Here is a 23,601-nt window from a genome sequence, read left to right on the forward strand (position 1 = left end):
GCAAAACGTGTTGTATGAGGCAGCATTACAGTGCATTATATAAAATACTACAAATCTATATATATATATATATATATATATTTGAAAAAGAGGGCAAAATAGTGTTGACTCATTGTCTATTCAGAAATATTTAAATTGCGAGAGCTGGGCTAACTCACCTCCCACCCCCTTAGTATTACAGGGCGAACGCATTACACGTAATTTCTGGCGTTTATGCGAGGGAATATTCGCCCACTTGCTACCCGCGACCCACGTAACACGCAAGGGCAAGGACGGGGCGGTGAGGAGGCAATCCTGCAGACCACAGCGGGCCAGGGCCGGACTTTCAGAGTAGTCCCGCCCTTCTCAAAGCTCCAAGCTCCGCCAGTATTCCGCCCATTGATTCAGGAGCCGTTTGGGACCGCTATGATCAAATAAGCAGGGAAGGCGTGCGGGAGACGATTGTATCCGGGCGGGGCTCTCGGTTATAGCGCTTGTGTTGATGCGCCTTCCGAGCGGGTAGTAACCGGGCGCCGGAGCGAAGAGAGCGGGAGCGGAACCGGCATCTCCACCGGCGGTAAGGCACAGAGACTCCTGCCAATTCATTGTAACAACGTATCGGGTTAATGCGACACGTTGAATCAACAGCGGAGCTGTCTATAACATTGTAACAGAAATTACACAGGGAATCTGTGCAGGGATGTTTAATGCAATATTTTAACAAGGTGATTGTAACCTTGCTAAGAGCACGGTGATTGTATTTGCGATCCAGCTCATTTGACCCAGGCTGAAACAGCCGGCGGGCGGCTTGTTATCCTGTCCGGTCTATTTAACTGGTTGATGGTCAATAAAAACAGATTACCAGCGGTGCTCTCCTCCCCCTTCCTCTCTCCATCCCCTCAATCTCCCCCATCCTCCACTCTGACGGACCCCCACTCCTCACCTACACCTCCCCGATCCTCCTCCTCCTTTCTCCACCCCACGCTCCTCTCCCGTCCCCAACTACTCCTCCCCTCTCCTCCATTCTCCCCTCCCCTCCATTCTCCGAAAGGGTGAAAGGAACGTTGCTCTTTGTACGGTTTCAGTGTGTGCCGCTTTCTGGTGCTGCTCCGGTTCCCGGTAACCAGGAAACCGGCCGCCATACATAATGGGAGGGGGCGGGGAGAAAGGCGGCCGCTCAACTTCCGTGTTGACGAGGGTGGGGACGGCAGCACACCGTCCATTTCCCCCTGGGTTAAACCCGTGTTGGACGGTTTGCTGACCAGGGGAGTTCTGAGGGTAACTCGAGATGGCAGCGGGTAGAAACGGGGCAGGAAAGAATTGTTGGGATTTGGGGACTTGCATACAACCGGTTACTGTCCTGCCTTTCCCTTAATGAAATGCCCTGGTTTCTGCAAATTCGCTTCAGGTGTGAGTGTGTGAGTGTGTGTGTGTGTGTGTGTGTGTGGTCTCCAAGAGATTCATAAACACAAGAGATTCTGCAGATGCTGGAAATCCAGAGCAACACACACAAAATGCTGGAGGAATCAGCAGGGCAGACAAAATCTATGGAAATGAATAAACAATCGACATTTCCGACTGCTGAAGGGTCCCGACCTGAAAACTCCACTGTTTCTTCCTCTCCATAGATGCTGCCTGACCTGCTGAGTTCCTCCAGCTTCTTGTACCTGTCACTGCAGAGGAGATTCACCAGGGTGCTGGATGATAGTTTCCCCATCGTGATGCAGATGTTGTGAAGGAAGATGTTTAATTTGGTAGTTCTTAACTAATTTATATTGATAACAGGATTGTATAGAGAATTCTCCAGCCTTCTCCTTATACCCTTTAACAGCCTTACCAATCAAGAACCTATCAACCTCTGCTTTAAGTATACCCAAAAACTTGGTCTCCATAGCCATCTGTGGCAATGAATTACACAGATACATCAGTCTCTGGCTAAATAAATTCCTCCTCATCTCAGTTCTAAATGTACGTCTGGGGCTGTGCCCTCCCCACTGAGACTCGCACAATATAGAAAACGTTCTTTCCACATCTATACCACCTAGGCCTTTCAACATTTAATATACATCCAGAGGAACACATCACCAGAGCAGAGAAAGTCAATACGCAGGATCAGTATAGACGGGTCAGCTTGGATAAGTTGGGATGCACAGAGGCAGAAGGCTTCCTGGACTTGGAGGCCGAGTTACAAGGAGAGGTTGCATGGAACTTGCGGACTGAGGGGTGACCTGACAGAGGCGTATAAGACCATGAGGAGCACAGACGGGGTGAAAGCTGATCGTCTTTTTTTTCCCAGGGAGGGTGTTGCTTAAAAACAAGAGTGCAGAGGTGAGACATTTAAAAGGGACATCAGGGACAGCTTCTTTGTGCAAGAGTGGTGAGTATTTGGAATGAGCTGCCAGAGACAATGGTTGAGGCAGGACATTAGCAACGTGTAAAAATCACCGAGGTATGTATATGGATAGGAGGGGTTTAGAGGGCTGTGGGCCAAAGGCAGGCAGATGGCACGAACTCACTGGGTAACACGTTCGCAGAGCCCTCAGCATTGTCAATGACCCCTTCCATCAGAATCACAATCTATTTGATCTCCTACCATCGGGCAGAAGGTACCACAGTTTAAGAAGATGGACTGTTGGGTTGGGTAGCAGCTTCTTCCCCCTCCCCACCTGCCCCCCTCCGGGCTGTGAGACTTCTGAACACCCTGCTACCGCCCAGTACACATCATTCACGATAGCGCCAGTAGAGTTATACTGTTGTGTATTTAACTATATATCTTGTATGCACTTTCTGTCAACTTGTACTTCTGCAGAATACCTTTTTATTATCTGTTAATATTATTTTATGTGTAGTATGTAATATATGTTTTGCACCTTGCTCCCTGAGGAACATTGTTTTGTTTAAACATAGAAACATAGAAAATCTACAGCACATTACAGGCCCTTTGGCCCACGAAGCTGTGCCGAACATGTCCCTACCTTAGAACTACCTAGGCTTTAACCATAGCCCTCTATTTTTCTAAGCTCCATGTAGCCATCCAGCAGTCTCTTAAAAGACCCTATCGTTTCCACCTCCACCACTACCACCGGCTGCCTATTCCATGCATTCACCACTCTCTGCATTAAAAAAAAACTTACAATAGACAATAGGTGCAGAAGTAGACCATTCGGCCCCTCGAGTCTGCACCGCCATTCTGAGATCATGGCTGATCATTCACTATCAATACCCAGTCCCTGCCTTGTCCCCATATCCCTTGATTCCCCTATCCATCAGATATCTATCTAGCTCCTTCTCGAAAGCATCCAGAGAATTGGCCTCCACTGTCTTCCGAGGCAGTGCATTCCACACCTCCATAACTCTCTGGGAGAAGAAGCTCTTCCTCAACTCTGTTTTAAATAACTGACCTCTTATTCTCAATCCATGCCCTCTGGTACTGGACTCTCCCAACATCTGGAACATATTTCCTGCCTCAATCCTATCAAATACCTCTGACATCTGCTCTGTACCTACTTCCAAGCACCTTAAAACCGTGCCCTCTCATGCTAGCCATTTCAGCCCTGGGAAAAAGCCTCTGACTATCCACACAATCAGTGCCTCTCATTATCTTGCACACCTCTATAGCTGTATACATGTGTGGGCTTTGTTGTGTTTTTTAATACTTAAGTAATATTTGAATAAAATGTTTGATTAATCATATTTGTTGTTTACATAATTGATTATGGGTTGCATGTAAAAGGATGTGAATGGTAAACATCATTACCCCACTACGTCATAAATATGTGCCTCACTAAAGTAAGAACAAAGTAGATGCTTTATCACCAGCTCTGTGTTTTTGTTTCGATTAGTTTTATGTTTTGGAGTTACAAAAAGAAAGGGTTGAATAATAAACTAAGTTGGCCCGGATGGGTTGGTTTGAATGGCCTGCTTCCAAGTTGTGTGACTCTATCACCAGAATTAAGATGACCAATCCTTAGAAGGCAGCGGGGTATTTTCTGACCTAATAGGCTATTTTTAATCACTTGTGTAATTATGTATTTAAGTTAAGTATAGGGGTCTCTGGACAAACCAGGGTTTATGGTTGAGCAAATCTTCCAGTTTGAGAAGATGCGAATTGTCATCACAATATTTTTAGAATTTACTTATTCACAGGATGTGGGTGTTGCTGCTCTTTACTGTCCTTTGGTCACTGTCACTCAGCTCAGGGAGCAGTCAAGGATTGGCCACATTAGCCTGTAGTCATATATACACTGAGTGGCCATTTTACCAGATACCTCCTGTACTTAATAAAGTGGCTACTGAGTGTAAGTTCATGGTCTTCTGTTTTAGCCCATCCACTTCAAGGTTCAACGTGTTGTACTTTCATAGGTGCTCTTGTTGCAAATGTTACTCGGCTATTTAAGAAGGGTGGGAGGCAACAGAAAGGAAACTATAGACCTGTTAGTCTGACATTAGTGGTTGGGAAGTTGATGGAATCGATAGTTGGGAATGAGATTACGGAATACCTGGAGGCACATGACAAGATAAGCCAAAGCCAGCATGGTTTTCTGAAAGGAAAATCTTGCTTGACTAACCTACTGTAATTTTTTGAGGAAATTACACACATAGACAAAGGAGATGCAGTGGATGTGGTATACATAGATTTTCAGAAGGCCTTTGACAAGGTGCTGCACATGAGGCTGCTTAGCAAGATAAGAGCCCATGGAATTACAGGGAAGTTACTGGCATGGGTGGAGCATTGGCTGGTCATCAGAAAACAGAGAGTGTGGATAAAGGGATCCTATTCTGGCTGGCTGTCGGTTACCCCAGTGGAGTTCCACAGGGGTTGGTGTTGGGACTGCTGCTTTTACGATGTATGTCAATGATTTGGACTACTGTATTAATGGATTTGTGGCTAAATTTGCCAATGATACAAAGATAGATGGAGGAGCAGGTGGTGTAGAGGAAACAGCGAACCTGTAGAGAGACTTAGATAGTTTAGGGGAATGGGCAAAGAAGTGGCAAATGAAGTACAATGTTGGAAAGTGTATGGTCATGCACTTTGGTGGAAGAAATAAACAGGCAGACTATTATTTAGATGGGGAGAAAATTCAAAATGCAGAGATGCAAAGGGATTTGGGAGTCCTTGTGCAGGATACCCTAAAGGTCAACCTCCAGGCTGAGACAGTGGTGAAGAAGGCGAATGCAATGTTGGTATTCATTTCCAGAAGTATAGAATATAAGAGCAAGGATGTAATGTTGTGGTTCTGTAAGGCACTCGTGAGACCACACTTGGAGCATTGTGTGCAGTTTTGGGCTCCTTATTTTAGAAAGGATATAGTGACATTGGAGAGGGTTCAGAGAAGATTCACGAGAATGATTCCAGAAATGAAAGGTTTACCATATAAGGAATGTCTGGCAGCTCTTGGGCTGTATTCCCTGGAGTTTAGGAGAATGAGGGAGGATCTAAAAGAAACATTCTGAATGTTAAAAGGCCTGAACAGATCAGATATGGCAAAGTTATTTCCCATGGTAGGGGAGTCTAGGACAAGAGGACATGACTTCAGGATTGAAGGACTTCCATTTAGAACATAGATGTGGAGAAATCACTTTATTCAGAGGGTGGTAAATCTGTGGAATTTGTTGACACGAGCAGCTGTGGAGGTGAAGTTATTGGGTGCATTTAAGGCAGAGATAGATAGGTTCTTGATTAGCCAGGGCATCAAAGGGTCTGGGGAGAAGGCAGGGGAGTGGGGATGACTGGAAGAATTGGATCAGCCCATGATTGAATGGTGGAGCAGGCTCGATGGACCGAACGGGCTATTTCTGCTCCTATATCTTATGGTCTCTTTTGCACTCCACTGTTGTAACGTGTGGTTATTTGAGTTGCTGTCGCCTTCCTGTCAGCTTGAACCAGTCTGGCCATTCACCTCTGACCTCTCTCATTAACAAAGCGTTTTTATCTGCAGAACTTGCTGCTTGGTAGATCTTTCTTTCTTTTCCTGGAGATTGTTGTTGAGTGAAAATCCCAGGAGACCAGCAGTTTCTAAGATACTCAAACCACCCTGTCTGGCACCAACCATCATTCCATGGTCAAAGTCACTTAGCTCACATTTCTTCCCAGTCTGATGTTTGGTTTGAATGATAACTGAACCTCTTGACCATGTCTGCATGTTTTTATGCATTGAGTTGCTGCCACATGATTGGCTGATTAGATATTTGCATTAACGAGCAGGTATACATGTGTACCTAATAAAGTGGCCACTAGTGTAGAGTCATAGACTCATAATACTTGGAAACAAGCCCTGCAGCACATCTGGTCCGTACTGGCAGTGTTGCCCAAGGAGCTCATCTCATCTGCCTGCCTTTGGCCCATTGCCCACTAAACCTCTTTCCTCCTGTATAATCATCCCATAATTCTATTATCCATGAACCTATCTAAGAGTTTCTTAAATTGCCCTAATGTATCTGCTTGAACCACCACTTGTTCCCCACTCACGGATCTCCCTCTGACCTGGTCTCATTTAGTGAAAGTGCTTCTTTCAGCTCAGATGGTTGAAGAAGTTTGGTATGGCACCCCAAATTCTAGGAACTTTCTATAGGGAGAGACTATCCTGACTGGCTGCATCACTGCCTGATATGGGAACTGTACTTCCCTCAATCGCAGGACTCTGCAGAGAGTGGTGCGGGCAGCCCAGAGCATCTGTAGATGTGAATTTCCCTCAAAGACAGGTGTGTATAAAGGGCCTGAAGGATTATTGGAGACTCGAGTCACCCCAACCACAAACTGTTCCAGCTGCTACATCCGGCAGACGGTACCACAGCAGAAAAGCCAGGACCAACAGGCTCCGGGACAGCTTCTTCCACCAGGCCATCAGACTGATTAATTCATGCTGAGGGCTATTGTATTTCTATGTTATATTGGCTATCCTGTTGTACATACTATTTATTATAAATTACTATAATTGCACATTGTATATTTGGCCGGTGATGTAACGTAAAGATTTTAACTCCTCATGTATTTGAAGTACATAGGTAATAAAGTCAATTCAAGTCAATTCATCAACCTGCGGGTTGTACTCTTTCACCTCCTCCCACCTGATACATTGACTGTTTATTCCTCTCCGTAGATACCACCTGATCTGTCTTGTGCACTACCTTCAATAATATGGTGATTAAATGTTTGCCATTGGCTCCCGGATAATTGAATAAACATTTTTCCCTCCCCCTCCTCTCCTTCTATTCCCCACTCAGGCCTCACCTCTTCCTGGATCCCTCCTCCTTTCCTTTCTCCTATGGTCCACTCTCCTCTCCTACCAGATTCCTTTCTTTTCAGCCCTTTACTTTTCCTACCCACCTGTCTTCACCTATCAGCTTCTAGCTATCTGTCTCTACCTTTTGATTCCAGTACCTTCCCCTTCCAGTCCATTCCCGAAGAAGGGTCTGGGTCCAAAATGTTGGCTGTTTATTAATTCTCATAGATGTTTTCTGGCCTGCTGAGTTCCTGGCAGCATTCTGTGTGATTTGCTCTGGATTTCCAGCATCTGCAGAATCTCTGTTACTGAATAAACAAATATCTTATCCACAACTGTCCTTCACTGACTGTTCACTATATTTCATCGCTGGTAAAATGGGCCTTGTCTCGAAGGAAGTTTCCCTAGTTTTCAAAAAGTTCAAAGTAAGTTTATTATTAAAATACATATGTCACCCTATACAACCTTGAGATTTGTTTTCATGTGGGCATTCAGAGTAAATACAAAGAAACACGATAGGACCAATGACAAACTGCATATGACAGATATGGACAAACAACCAATGTGTAAAAGCCAACAAACTGTGTAAATACAGAAAGAAAAGAAAATATAATAACAAGTAAATAAGCAATAAACATGGAGAACATGAGTTTTAGAGTCCTTAAAAGTGAGTCCGGATGTTGTGTAATCAGTTTGGTGGTTCAGAAGCCTGATGGTTGAGAGGTAATAACTGCTCCTGAACCTGGTAGTGTGGGGCTGGTTCTGCTCTAAACTTCCTGAGCTAATTGATATAGACTGTCTGCCATGAGTCACACCAGCAGGCTAACTCCAGCTTACTCCCTGGAGCAGTGCGGGCAGCCCACACACAGTTGCCTTCATTTGCCTGAGATATCGACTTCTCACTCCCCTCCATAGATGCTGCTTGACCTGCTCAGCTCCCCCAGAGTGACTCAGACAGAGTGCCAGAGGAACTCAGCAGGTCAGGCAGCATCTGTGGAAATGAATAAACAGTCGACGTTTCATCAGCAATGGAAAGGAAAGGGGAGAATGCCAGAATAAGAGGGTGGGGGAGAGGAAGGAGGACAAGCTGGAATGTGATGAGTGATGACAGGTGGGGGGGGGGGATGAAGTAAGAAGCTGGTGGGTGAAAAGTGGAAACGGTAAAGGGCTGGAGAAAAAGGAATCTGATAGGGGAGGGGAGTAGACCATGGGAGAAAGTGAAGGAGGAGGTGCCCTTCTTTTGTGTGTGGGGGTAGTGACTCACTGGTTCTTCCAACTTCCACCAACAAAGAAGCAATCTAAGGAAGTTTTGGAGGTGGATTAATGGAAGTTGGACGTCTGCAGGAAATTCTTAAATTGGTATATTGATTTATTATTGGCACGTAGTGATGTGCAGTGAGAAACTTCGTTTTGCATCATATCAGTGAATCAAGATTATTTAAGTACACAAGTGTAAAGGAGAATGAAATAATTGTTGCTCTGGATCCGATTCAGCACAAAAAAAACCAGTTAGATAAAGAACACAAACATTAAAAAACAAAAAACAATGCAGAATAAAGTGTTACAGTTACAGAGAAAGCGCAGTGCAGGCAGCCAGTGAGGTGCAAGGTACAATAATGTACACACAATCAATGTATATAAGTTATTTATATTGTGCTTTTTTATTATTGTGTTCTGTGTGTTTTATGGTATTTGTGTTTATGTGGGCTGCATTGAAGTAACAATTATTGTTGAGCTCCACTGGCGTGCTGGAGGTGGTGTGGTGCAGCGTACACGTCAGAGTCGGTGCTGTCCTTTGCTGTTTGCTCAGCAGAAGACAAGATGTATTGTGTTCGACTGCTGACTGCTGCAACATTCGTGGACTCAGGGACTTGGACTATTTTTTTTCTGTCTGAATGTATTTCACTGCTGTCTTATATGTGTTATCTGTGTCTTGTGCTGTGTGTGACTGTTAGTATTGTGTTTTGCACCTTGGCCCCAGGGTAACACTGTTTCATTTGGCTGAATGTATGTATGGTTAGATGACAATTGAACGAACTTGAAACTTGGAAATTACATTAAACAATGTTGAACATGTCTTAAATACTCTCACGTCCTGAAGAAGGTTCTTGGCCTGAAATGTCAACTGTTTTTACTTCCGTACATGTTGCCTGACCTGCTGAGTTCCTTCAGCATTTTGTACATGTTACTCTGGATTTCCAGCATCTGCAAAATCCCTTGTGTTTATCTTAAGTTCAAGTTTAATTATCATTGAACAATACAAATGAATACAGTCAAATGAAACAGCGTTACTCTGGGGCTAAGGTGCAAAACACAGTGCCAACAGTCACAGACAGCACACAGCACATATAATTAAGACAACAGAAAAACATACAGTTACAAAAGGTATAACATTAAGAAAAATATAGCCCATGTCCCTGAGGGTCATGGCCTATAGATTGATGATGCATGGGTGTTGCCCTGGAACCACATTCCTGTAAGAAGAAACCCACAGCAATTTCTCATCTCACGCAAATGCAACCACAGTCTTCCACAGAGCAAACACTGGAGGGCAGCACTGACCAGAGGGGCCAGACCCCAGCTCAGCACAGTATCCAATCTTGAAGGCCAAAATGAGGGAGATTGTGAGCTGAGGTCTCATGTGTTATCCTACTAGGGTTTTGTTTAAATGCTTCATCATTAGAAGGCATTTCATAAAAATAGGCAGGATATCGAAGATACAATCCTAATATATGGCCAATGTGATTAAGGAAAAGGTCAGCATAGTGTGGTAGAAGCTGTTCTTGAGATTGAGGGTACAGGTGTACCAATTTTCATATCTTCTGTCTAACGGGAGGAGGAGAAGAGAGAAAGTCCAGGATAAGTGGGGTCTTTATATTGGCTGCTTTACCAAGGCAGTGAAAACATGAACACTACAGTACAGTACAGGTTCTTCAGCCCAGAATGTTGTGCAATCCCTTTAACCTACTCTAAGGTTAATCGAACCCTACCCTCCTCCATAATCTTCCAGTTTCACATGCCTATCAAAGAGTCTCTTAAATGTCCCTAATGTATCTGCTTCTCCCACCACCCCTGGTAGCGCGTTCCATGAACCCAGCATTCTCTGTGTGGGGAAAAACAAATCATCTCTGACATTCCCCTATAGTTTCCTCCAAGCACCTTAAAGTAATGTCCCCTCTGCCCTGGTGATAAAAAAAAAGTGGGGGCTGGTCCACTCAGTCTAGGGGAGGCTGGTACCTGTGATATCCACAAAGAAGAACTTTCACCTTTAGATCCCTTTTAAAGCACATTCCTCTGACCTTAAACCAAAAGTCTTGACCCTCCAACGGGAAAAGTAGGAAAATTGGGAATGTTATTGTTCCAGTGGAGTTATGTCCCAACAGTGAGAGAGCTCTGGGATACAAAATGTAGAAGATTGAGTGGAGATTTAATAGGGGTATACAGAATTCTGAAGGGTATATATAGGGTAAATGCAAGCAGGCTTTTTCCACTGAGGTTGGGTGGGGCTACAACTGGAGTCATGGGTTAAGACTGAAAGATGAAATGTTTAAGGGGAATGTGAGGGGGAGCTTCTGATGAGATTGTGGATCGAGCTGCCCCCTTAAACAGTGAATATGGTGTCAATTTCAACATATTAAATACTATGGCCTGGGTGTAGGTCGATGGGACTAGGCTGATTAGTGGTCAGCACAGACTAGATGGGCTGAAGGGCCTGGTTCTCTGCTGTAGTGTTCTTTGACTCTAAAACCTATACCTTACCTGACCATAACAAACTCAAGTGTTTAAAGACAAAACCCCCCGAAAGTGAGGTGAAATCAAATTAAATTGGGGGGCCACTTTGAGCACCTCTGCTCCATTCCCAAAAAGCAGATTTTCCTGGTGGTTAACCATTTTAATACCTATCCCCATTCCTGTTTTGACGTGCTGGTCCATGGCTACCTATTCCACCATGATGAGGCCATTTCTCCAGCCCTTTGCCTTTTCCATCTATCATCTCCCTCCCCCCCCCCCCCCCCACCACCCACATGTCTTCACCTATCACCTCTAGCTTGTTCTCTTTTCCCTCTCCCTCCCTTCTTATTCTGGCATCTTCCCTTTCCTTTCCAGTCCTGATGAAGGGTCTTGGCCCAAAACATCAACTGTTTATTCATTTCCATAGAATTTGCCTAGCATACTGAGTTCTCCAGTATTTTTGTGTGTGTGTGTGTGTCTCCAGATTTCCAGCATCTGCAAAATCACACCCTATGCAACTCCCTTGTTCATTCATCCCTCCCAACTGGATCTCCCTTCTGGCACTTATCCTTGCAAGCGGAACAAGTGTTACACCTGCCCCTAAACCTCCTCCCTCACCACCATTCAGGGCCGCCAACAGTCCTTCCAGGTGAGGCGACGCTTTACCTGTGAGTCTGTTGGGGTCATACACTGTGTCTGGTGCTCCTGGTGTGGCCTCCTGTATATGGGTGAGACCCACTGGAAGACCGCTTCGCCGAACACCTACACTTAAACCACCAGAACAAATGGGATCTCCCAGCGGCCAACCATTTTAATTCCACTTCCCACTCTCATTCCAATCTGTCAATCCATGGCCTCCTCCACTGTTGTAGTGAGGCCACAGCCAGGTTGGAGGAGCAACACCTAATATTCCGTCTGGGTAGCCTCCAACCTGATGGCATGAACTTCGATTTCTTGAACTTCTGATAATGGCCCAACTTCATCACCCTCCCCCCCTTCACTATTCCCCATCACCCATATCCCCCTCTCATCTCTCTCATGTTATCTCCTTGCCCGCCCATCTCCTCCCTCTGGTTCTCATCACCCCTTTTCTTTCTTCCATGGCCTTCTGTTCCCTCCTATTGGACTCTCCCTTCTCCTGCCCTGTATCTCTTTCACCAATCAACTTCCCAGCTCTTTACTTCACCCCTCCTCCCAGGTTTCACCTATCACCTTGTGTGTCTCTCTCTCCCTACTCCCACCTTTTAAATGTACTCTGCATCTTTTTTTCTCCAGTCCTGCTGAAGGATCTTGGCCCGAAACATCAACTGTATTTTTTTTTCATAGATGCTCCTCCAGCATATCTTGTGTGTGGTTCTTGGATTTCCAGCATCTGCAGACTATCTCTTGTTTGTGATCTGTGAATTTCCAGTGTCTATAAAGTGAAGAGGTTATGGTAATACTAAGATTGAACCAGGTTGACGCAGCCTGATGACATCTAAACCTGCCACCTTCCGTTTGGCAGGGGGTTGTTTCTGCTGGAGGTGTAATGCCTGACCAGCAGTCTGTTGGTCTGGGTTAGTGCCACTGTTGTTGCTTATTTTGTTAATAATGTGGATGATGTCACAAGAATATTGTTGGTCAGGAGATGGCCTTGATGCTGAGGATGGCAGGACTGAAGGGTGTGACTAGGGCAGCAATTGGTAAATCATGGTTACCTCTTGCTCGATTTGGCCTGTTGGCCAATTCTAAAGACATTATTTTCGTCAGTCCTCTGAAGGGAGGGCAACTTTCTGAACCAGGATTGGAAGTCTCACTGAGGTGTAAGTTATCCATTCCAGTTTCTTTCTGTATAAATGTAAGTTTCCACAATTGTGTTTTCCATTGTTTAAAAAAATTATTGAAAGGACATCATTCCATGCTGGAATGGCAGAGCAGACTTGAGGGGCCTAATTCTGATCTCTTGTCCTCAGTCTTATGGTCTCTTGTACATAGCCTTCTCAATACTACCATAAGGGAGGAGGTATAGGAGCCTGAAGACCCACACTCAATGATTCAGAAACTGCTTCCCCTGCCCCTCCATGCTATCATATTTCTGAATAGTCCATGAACCCATAAACACTATTCCTCTTTTGCACAATCTATTTTGTAATTTCTATTGTTTTTATGTTTTGTACTGCTGCCACAGGATGTCAGATAAGTCAGTGATATTAAATCTAATTCTGAACTCTATACTTCATAATCTACCTTATGACCTTGCATCTTGTTTACCTGCACTGCACTTTCTCTGCAAAATGTAGCACTCACGCTGCATTCCGTTATTGTTTTTACCTTGTACTACCTCAATGTACTTATAGAACATACAGCACAGGACCAGGCCCTTTGTTGTGCCAAACTAATTAAAGTAGCAATTAAATGCACAATTAAATTAATCCCTTCTGACTACACAATTTCTGTATCCCTCCATTTTCTGTGTATTCATTTGCCTCTCTGGAATCTTTTCAACACCTATATTGGATCTGCCTCTAGCATCACCCTGCGGGGGCGGGGGGTGGTGTGTGTGTGTGTGTGTGTGTGTGTGTGAAAGGCATAATAAACTTGCCCCTCACATCTCCTTTGAGCCTATCCTCTCTCACCTTAAATGCATGCCCCCTTAGAATTTGCCATTTTGACCTTGGGAGAAAGATCCCGACTGTCTACTCTATGCATCTCGTAATCTAATAAACCTCTAACAGATCTCCCCTTACCCTCTGCCACTCCAGAGAAAACAACCCAAGCTTGTCCAATCTCTCCTTATAGCTCACGCTATGTTTTGTAATTATCTATATAAATGGTATTTAAAATTAAGTTATGAACACAAGATTCTGCAGATGATTTAACACCTGAATTGTCTTTACTAACTTCAACATGTCTTTGCAGTCTACTTGCAGTTTCTATTGACTTTAGCACCTCTATTGTGAGTGGTGATTGATCTTGCAAGTAGCAATTTCATACAATTTACTATAATTAATAACTGTAACTGATAAGCCAATTCTCTCTGAAAATAGCAGTTTTCTGTTCAGACTTCAGAACGGTGCAGGTAACAGAGGCCCATGCTGTTCTCCTTGTTTACAAGTAATAAAAGGAATGCTTGAGTCGTAATCTAGTTAACCTCAATGTGCAACGCTTTCTGTGCTCTGCTGTGGACTCAGATGGAGGAGAAGGGTGCTAGGGAAATGCAGGTTCTTTCCTGCAAGAGGCAGAGATGGCTTAAGTGCTGAACAAATGCTTTCTTTGGAGAGTGGGCCGGCAGAGTTTGATCTGGCTGTTATGTTGCCTGATCTTCCCCAGGAAGGGCAGGCTACAGAGAGACAGTCGAGTATGGCCAGAATAGAAGGTGTAGGAGCCATGCATCTATTTTCTATCTGCATTCTGTTTTGTGTAGTGTGTTCATATGGTAGTTAGTCATGTGAGTGGGGGGGCGGGGGGAAGAGTTTTAGTTACGTATTTATTATTTTGTCTTAGAGTCACTTAGTGTTTTGAGCTGAGAGTGAGCTTGGAATAATATCTTTTATTGTTAACCTCTTATCTTCACAATAATTGCTTAACTTCACTTAAATAGTTTAGTTATGTTGAAGAAAGCTATTTATTTTGTTATATCACTAATTTTAGTTTCACTTTGAGATGGTTTGTTTTGCTTGTTTCTCATTAAAGGATCGAATACTATCTTTGACTGTGAAACATTATTATTGGATTGGATCAGAACTGCTTCACACAGGATTAATGTCCCGTGCTTAGCCTCTAAGTGGTGTTTGAGTAGTCGCTACAGAAGACTTGATGGTTTTTGAATAGGGTGGATCAATTAAAACACAAAGGATATGGGGAGCCAGGGCTTCATTGAACAGAACTTGGAGGTCAATGTCATACAGCATGGACCCTTTGTATCTTAGCCGTGATTCAACCTCCTTGCATCAATGCCATCTAATGCATAGAACAATACAGCACAATACAGGCCCTCAGCCAACAATATTGTGCTAACATTTAACCAATTCCAAGAGCAATTTAACATACAGCCTCAGAATAAAGGGATGTCCTTTTCGAACAGTGATGAGGAGGAAATTCTGTAGCCAGTGCGTGCTGAATCTGTGAAATTCATTGCCACAGACAGATTTGGAGGCCGGGTCATTGACTGTATATCAAAGTTCAAAGTTCAAGAGATACAGAAGCCTGAAGGCACACACTCAGCGATTCAGGAACAACTTCTTCCCCTCTGCCATCCGATTCCTAAGTGGACATTGAAGCTTTGGACACCTCCTCACTTTTTAAATATACAGTATTTCTGTTTTTGCACATTTAAAAAAATATATTCTATTTATGTAATTGATTTACTTGTTTATTTATTATTATTTTTATTTTATTTTTTTCTCTCTGTTAGATTATGCCTTGCATTGAACTGCTGCTGCTAAGTTAACAAATTTCATGTCACATGCCGGTGACAATAAACCCGATTTTGATTATTATCATTGTATTTTTACTGCATACAACCTTGCAGGCAGCCACAAAACAAAGAAACACAATAGAATCCATTTAAACTCTATACACCCCCCCCCCCAAATAAAGACAGGGTTTAATATCACCACATATGTTAACTTTTAAATTTGTTAACTTAGCAGCAGCAGTACAATGCAGTACATGATAATATAGAAAAAAGTAAATCAGTAAATCATTACAGTAAGATATTACAGCACAGATTGTGGTATTCTGGTTAGGAAGTCGAGGATCCAGGTGCAGAGGGAGGTAAGAGGCCCAGGTTCGGTGCCTTATCGATCAGGACTTTGGGAATGTTGGCATGAAATGCTGAGCGCTAGTTAATGAACAGCATCCTGACAAAGTGCCTTTACTGTCCCGGTGATCTAAGGCCATGTGAAGAGCCATTGAGACTACATCTGCAAACACCTAATATGTGGGAAAAAGAACAAATCATTCAAACAATGAAAAAGTAAACACACAATAAAACAGAAATGAATATATTTTTAAACATGAGGGATTCTGCTAATGCTGGAAATCCAGAGCAACACACATATCCCGAGGAACTTAGTAGGTCAGGCAGCATCCATGGACATGAATAAGCAGTCAACATTTTGTGCTGAGACTCTTCGTTAGGACTGGAGAGGAAGGGGGAAGAAGCCAGAATAAAAAAGTGGGGGGGGGGAGGGGATGGAGGATAGCTAGAGGATGCTAGATGAAGCCAGGTGGGTAGGAAAGATAATGGCCTGGAGAAGAAGGAATCTGATAGGAGAGGAGAGTGGATCATAGGAGAAAGGGAAGGAGGAGAGGCACTGGGGAGGTGATAGGTGAGAAGAGATAAGAGGACAGAATGGGGAATAGAAGATGAGGAGAGGGAGAGGGAATTTTTTTTTTAACCAGAAGGAGAAATTGGTATTTATTCCATCAGGCTGGAGGCTACCCAGACAGAATATAATGTGTTCCTTGTCCACCTTGAAATTTGCCTCATTGTGGCACACGAGGAGGCCACAGATTGACATGCACAGGAATGAGAATCAAAGTTAAAATGTTTGATGCTTGATTGGGTAAGGGTTTGTGGAAGAGACAGGAGAAGGGGGTTGAAATAGAATCAGCCACGATTGAATAGGGCGGCAGACTCCATGGGCTGAAAGGCCAAATTCTGCTCCAATATCTTATGGAAGTTAGAAACATAGAAAACCTACAGCACCATGCAGGCTGTGCTGAACATATCCTTACCTTAGAACTATCTAGGCTTACCCATACCTCTCTATTTTTCTAAGCTCCTTGTACCTATCCAGGAGTCTCTTAAAAGACCCTATTGTTTCCACCTCCACCACCGCCGCTAGCAGCTCATTCCACGCACTCACCACTGTCTGTATAAAAAAACTTAACCCTGACATCTCCTCTGTGCCTATTTCCAAGCACCTTAAAACTGTGCCCTCTTGTGCTAACCATTTCAACCTTGTGGAAAAGCTTCTGACTATCCACAGGATCAATGCCTTTCATTATCTTGTACACTTCTATCAGGTCACCTCTCATCCTCCATCTTTCCAAAGAGTTCACTCAACCTGTTCTCATAAGGCATGCTCCCCAATCCAGGCAACATCTTTGTAAATCTCCTCTGCTCCCTTTCTATGGTTTCCACGTCCTTCCTGCAGTGAGGCGACCAGAACTGAGCACAGTACTCCAAGTGGGGTCTGACCAGGGTCCTATATAGCTGCAATCTTACTTCTCGGCTCTTAAACTCAATCCCTGATATATGCCCTGGTGATACCTGTTTCTTGTTTTGGAAAGCCTCTCACGGTCTGGGAAGCAGGTGATGGAAACCGTCAAATTCTGTAGTCCTCGTGGTGAGGATTGTACTCATCTGATTCATTCACTGTCATTGTTTCATTCATTGAGACAATGACACTCTCGCAACACAATTGAATTGACAATGGTTTGTTTTAGGGGGCTATAAAGTGCAGAATGTACACTGCAAGTTATCAATAGCTTCTGTGTGGATGAGGGAAACAATAAAAGGCCTTGTGTGTGAATAGAACCATGAGACGCAAGTCGCTTTTTCAATGTCCCAATGAGATAATGAAACACAAGTATCCTTCATCTTTAGCGGGGGTTCCCAAACTTTTTAATGCCAATGAGCCTTACCGTTAACCGAGGGCTCCATGGAGCCCAGGCTGGGTACCTCTGATCTTCAGGATCACCAGGTTAACTATAGTTCAACATCCAAAGTAAATTTATTATCGGAGTACATATACATCACCATGTACAACCCTGAGATTCGCTTTCTTGCGGGCATTCACAGCAAATAGAAAGAAACACAGTAGAATCAACGAAAGACCGTACCCCTCGGGATGGACAAACAATCAATGTGCAAAAGACAATAAACTGCCAATACAAAAAGAGAGATAAAATAAATAATAATAATAAATAAATAAGCAAAAAAGTATGGAGAGCATTAGATGGAGAGTCCTTGAAAGTGAGTCCATAGGTTGTGAAAACAGTTTACTGTTGGGGAGAGTGAAGTTATCCTCCCTTTGATTTATTTAATGTGGTAAGTGTAGTGTTTCATTATTGTCACATGGACACAAGATTGGCTGACTGTCAGGAGGCAAGGAATGGGAATACAAGGGGCTTTTTCTAGATGGCTGCCAGTGATGAACACGTTCTGCAGGGGTTAGTGTTGGGAACGCATCTTTTCACGTTATATATCAATGATCTGGATGAAGGAATTGGTGGCTCTGTGGCCAGCTTTGGAGATGATAAGAAGATAGGTGGAGGGGCAGATAGTGTTGAGGAAGTGGAGCGACTTAGACAGATTAGGAGAATGGGCAAAGAAGTGGCAGATGGAATATGGTGTCGGGAAATGTATGGTGATGCACTTTGGTGGAAGGAGTGCAAGCATAGACTATTATTGAACTGAGGGTCCTCGTGAAGGATTTCATAAAGATTACTTTGCAGGCTGGGTCAGTGATGAGGAAGGTAGATACTATGTTAAAGCTCATTTTGAGAACCGAATATATAAGTAATACTGTGGCTTTATCAGGCATTGGTCAAACTATAGTCAGAGTATTGTGAGCAGTTTTGGGCCCCTTATCTAGATAAGGAGGTGCATGAGAATGATCTTGGGAATGAATGGGTTTACATATGAAGATCATTTGATGCCTCTGGACCCAAGGGGGTAATCTTATCAAATATTGAAAGCCTTAGATAGAGTGGCTGGTGAGGGGATGTTGAGGGGAAGCCTAGGATCAGAGGGCACAGCCTCAAAGTAGAGGGACATCCATTTAGAATGGAAATGAAGAGGAATTTCTTTACACAGATGGAGGTGAATCTGTGGAATTCAATATCATAGACCACTGTGGAGACCAAGTGATTGGATATATTTAGAGTGCAGGTTGATAGGTTCTTGGTAACTCAGAGCACCAAGGTTTTGGGGAGAAGGCAGTAGAATGGGGTTGAGAGACATAACTAGTCAGTTATGCTGGAATGGCAGAGCAGACTCAAGAAAAAGACTTCTCCTTCAATGTCGCAAAAGCAAAAGGAGCTGGTTGTGGACTACAGGAGGAATGGAGACAGGCTAACCCCTATTTACATCAGTGGATCTGGGGTTGAGAGGATGAACAGCTTTAAGTTCCTCAGCATAAACATCACCAAGGATTTCACGTGGTCTGTACGTATTGGGTGTGTGGTGAAAAAAGCACATCAGCACCTCTTTCATCTCAGATGGTTGAAGAAGTTTGGTGTGGTTCCCCCCAAATCCTCAGAACTTTCTACAGGGGCACAATTGGGAGCATTCTGACTGGCTGCATCACCGCCTGGTGTGAACTGTCCTTCCCTTAATCACAGGACTCTGCAGAGAGTGGTGCAGGCAGCCCAGCACATCTGTAGATGTGAACTTCCCATTATTCAGGACATTGACAAAGCCAGATGTATAAAAAGGGTCCAAAGGATCATTGGGTATCTGAGTCACCCCAACCACAAACTGTTCCAGCTGCTACCATCCAGGAAATGGTACCGCAGCATAAAAGCCAGGGCCAGCAGGCTCCAGGACAGCTTCTTCCACCAGCCCATCAGACAGATTAATTGATGCTGTTACTATTGTATTTCCATGTTATATTGGCTGTCCTGTTGTACGTACTATTTATTACAAATTACTATAAATTGCACATTTAGACAATTTTTGCTCCTCATGTTGTATGAAGAATGTAAGTAGTAAAGTCAATTCAAGTCAATTCTGACTCAGTGGGCTGAATGGCCTAATTCAGCTCCAATGTCTTATGGTGTTATGGAAATAGAGACCATATAGTGTCCATATGACTTGGACCAGGTCAAATTGTTGGTGATATTTACACCTAGGAACTTGAAGCTCACAGCCGTCTCTACCTCAGCACCATTAATATATATAAAGTTCAAAATCAGAAGTTCACAGTAAATTTATTATCAAAGTGCACAAGTACACTCAGTGGCAACTTTATTAGGTACACTTGTAACCTCGTTAAGGAAATATCTGATCAACCAATCATGTGGCAGCGTGCAGATACTGTCAAGAGACCAAACATCAGAATGGGGAAAAATGTGATCTAAGTGAGTTTGACTGTGGAATGATTGTTGGTGTCAGATGGGGTGGTTTGAGTATCTCGGAAACTGCTGATCTCCTGGGATTTTCGCACTCTACGGTCTCTAGTCTTTACGGAGAATGGTGAGAAGCAGAAAAAGAATCCAGTGAGTGGCAGTTCTGTGGGTGAAAACGCCTTGTTAATGAGAGAGATCAGAGGAGAATGGCCAGACTGGTTCACGCTAACAGGAAGGTGACAGTAATTCTAATTACCACGTGTTACAACAGTGGTGTGCAGAAGAGCATCGTTGAATCCACAACACATCAAACCCTTGAAGTGGATGGGCTACAGAAGCAGAAGGTCATATGGGTTCCACTCCTGTACCTAATAAAGTGGCCACTGAATGTAATTCCTTTCAGATTCGTTTTCTTGTGGGCATTCACAGTAGAACACAGAAATACAATAGAATCAATGAAAAACTACACAGTCAAAGGCTGACAAAAACAAATGTGCAAACACGATAATAATAACAAAATGTAGGTAATTAAATAATACCGTGAACACGAGATGAAGAGTCCTTGAACGTGAGCCCATAGGTTGTGAGATCAGCTCAGTGCTGGGGTGTGAAGTTGAGAGAAATTATCCCGTCTGGTTCAAGAGCCTGGTGATTAAGGGTAATAACTGTTTCTGAACCTGGTGGTGTGGGTCCTGCCCAATGGCAGCAGTGTGAAGAGAGCATGTCCTGGGTGGTGGGGGTCCTGAGGTTCCCGTAGCTCCTGCCCAATGGCAGCAGTGTGAAGAGAGCATGTCCTGGGTGGTGGGGGTCCCTGCTGATGGGTGCTGCTTCCCTGTGACAGCAATGGTGCTCAGTGCTGTGCGCCCACCTTCCTGTGGAATTCATTGCCACAGATGGCTGTGCAGGCCAAGTGATTGAGTATAAAGCTGAGCTGATGGATTGTTGATTAGTAAGAACCTTAAAGTTACAGGGAGAAGGCAGGAAAATGGAGTTGAGAGGGAAAAGTCAACCACGATAGAATGGTAGAGCAGGCTTGATGGGCTGAATGGCTTATTCTCTTCCTGTGTCTTATTGTTTTATTCCTTCTTCTTTAACCCTCTTCCTTTTCCACTTTTCAATGCCCAGCTTCTCACTCTATTCCCCTTCCCCACCCACCTACCCCTCACCTGGTTTCACCAGCCAGCTTGTACTCCTCCCCTCTCCCATCTTCTTATTCTGGCTTCTGCCCCATTTTATTTCCAGACTTGATGAAGAGTTACAGCCTGAAACATCAACTGCTTATTTGTCTCTCTGGCCTGCTGAGTTCCTCCAGCATTTTATGTGTTTTCAGCAGAGAAATCGCCAGTAAAGACTTGCCTTTAAGATTGGGGAGCGTTCCTAGATAGACATGATGGGTCCAAAGCCTCTTGTGTTTTGGACAGTGAAAATTGGCCACAATGGCCCTTGGGTGAAGTGCTTCATGTGTGCTCTGAATAATCAACCACAGGCAGGAGAAATTTACCAAGCAAGAGCCAACAGCTTCATTAGGAAGGAAAGCAGACCAAGGTACAAAACAGTGCAGCTGCGATGGACAGGGCCACTGCTTCAGCTAATGAATGTGTTTTTTTTTGTATTTTGGCTGATTTCCACTGTACTTGGACCATGATGGTTATTTTCAAGGATCACAGCAGCTGTTATTTTTAGCATTTGGCCGAGTATTTCCTGTTGAGTATTCAGGGCAAGCACAAAGGAGGTAAAAGAGTGTAGAAAAAGCTGCAGAGGACTGCATGCTCAGCCAGCTCTACCATGGACACTAGCCCCCCTAGTGTTGAAGAGGCAACGCCTCAAAAAGGCAGCATCCATCATTAAGGACTCCAATCACCCAGGACATTCCCTCTTCTCATTGCTACCATCAAGTAGGAGATACAGGAACCTGAAGACCCACCAGGAGCATTCAACCACTTTTAGATTTCTGAATGGTCAAAGAACCAGTCCATAAACACCATCTCACTATTGTTGCTCTCTTTTTGTACTATTTATTTAATTTAACTGTATTTTTTAAACTATATATACTTACGTATTTTTGTTGTAATTTATAGCTTTTTTAATATATTGCATCATACTGCTGCTGCAAACAACAAATTTCATGATATGTGTCAGTGACATTTCATCATCCGGGTCGTGCTGCTGTCGTCAGGACGGAGCCTCATGACCCACACCTCCGGGTTCAGGAACAGTTATTACCCTTCAACCATCAGGCTCTTGAATCAGAGGGGAAAACTTCGCTCACCCCAGTACTGAACTGTTCCCGCAACCTATGAACTCACTTTCATCTCATGTTCTTTATTTATTGCTTATTTTTTATTATTATCATTTTGTTTGTTTTTCTTTGTATTTGCAGAGTTTGTTGTCTTTTGCACATTGGCTGTTTGTTTGTCTCGTAGTGTGAAATCTATCATGTTCAAGTTTAATTGTTACTCGATCATACATGAATATAGCCAATTGAAACAGTGTTCCTGTGGGGCTAAGGTTCAAAACAGTACCAACAGCACACAGAATATAGCACTTAACATTAATTGATTTTATTGTGTTTTTTTTTTGTATTCACTGTGGGTGCCCACAAGAAAATGAATCTCAGGGTTGCATATGATGACAAGTACATACTTTGATAATAGATTTACTTCAGACCTTTTGAATGTTTGAGGACTCACTTCAAAGTCAGTCTAGTCTTATTTAAATATGTACAGGGACATGTGGATGGGCACAGGTACTAGACAGGAGGGGAGAGATTAAAAAAAAAATGCCTGAGCTGTAACTTCTTTACATAGAGGGTAAAGCCTGAGTCCAAGTCCGCTGGAGGAGATCGTTTGGAGGGCTGTTGGTGTGGGTGGGTGGTTGGGAGGTAAGGGAGTTTTTGTGTAGCTTGTTGTGTTCCGTGTTGTTCTGCCGAGTATTTTGGTTATGTTATGTTAGTGCTGGAATGTGTAATGACACTTGCGGGCTGCCACCAGCAGATCCTCGCGTGTGTTGGTTGTTAAAGCTGTATGTTTCAGAGTACACCTGTTAAATTAACTTGAATCTTCAACCTGGAATCTTGGGTAGTGGGTACTTGGAGTGAGCTGCTGCTGGAAGTGGTTGAGGTGGGTACAACGGTGACGTTTAAGAGGCATTTGGTTAGCTGTGTGGAAGGAAGGAACTTGGAGGGTTATGGGTCAAATGGAGGCAATTGGGACTAACAGGGATGCTGTGGTTGGCATGTACCAGATGGATTGAAGAGCCTGTTTCTGTGCCGTATTACTCTCTGACTCTAACTGTTCTATATATGGATTTTGTTTTAATTTTGTTCTTTTTTTTGGGTAAAAAAAAATCCCCACCGTTCAGGCAATGCCATCTTTTCACAGCTACTTCCCTTCAGCCATTTGGTTCCTAACTCGCCTGGCGCAACCCTAATGGGTCGCCATGGTAATGTAGCGGTTAATATTACGTTATAATGGGTTGGGAGTTAAATGCGGGGGCCATCCGTAAGGAGTTTGTACGTGAGCACATGGGTTTCCTCCTGGTGCTCTGGTTTCCTCCCACAGTCCAAAGACATACTGGTTAGTAGGGTAATTGGTCATTGTAAATT

At 43.7% G+C, this 23,601-nt stretch overlaps 1 protein-coding gene across 5 annotated transcripts in view; it reads left to right on the plus strand.

Annotated features, from left to right (window-relative positions):
- Positions 1-273: 273 nt before the first annotated feature.
- The window catches only part of ttll7 (tubulin tyrosine ligase-like family, member 7), a 204,366-nt gene continuing 181,038 nt past the window's right edge, over positions 274-23,601 (plus strand). For 4 of the 5 annotated variants that reach the window (XR_009514665.1, XM_059983752.1, XM_059983749.1 and 1 more), the window contains exon 1: positions 274-556. The gene's annotated coding sequence lies outside the window, so the exon portion shown is untranslated. Of the gene's footprint in view, positions 557-2,275; positions 2,357-23,601 lie in introns of all 5 variants that reach the window. The other variant, XM_059983750.1, reaches the window with a different exon arrangement.

This window comes from Hypanus sabinus, chromosome 11 (assembly GCF_030144855.1).
Source record: "Hypanus sabinus isolate sHypSab1 chromosome 11, sHypSab1.hap1, whole genome shotgun sequence".
Lineage (NCBI taxonomy): Eukaryota > Metazoa > Chordata > Chondrichthyes > Myliobatiformes > Dasyatidae > Hypanus > Hypanus sabinus.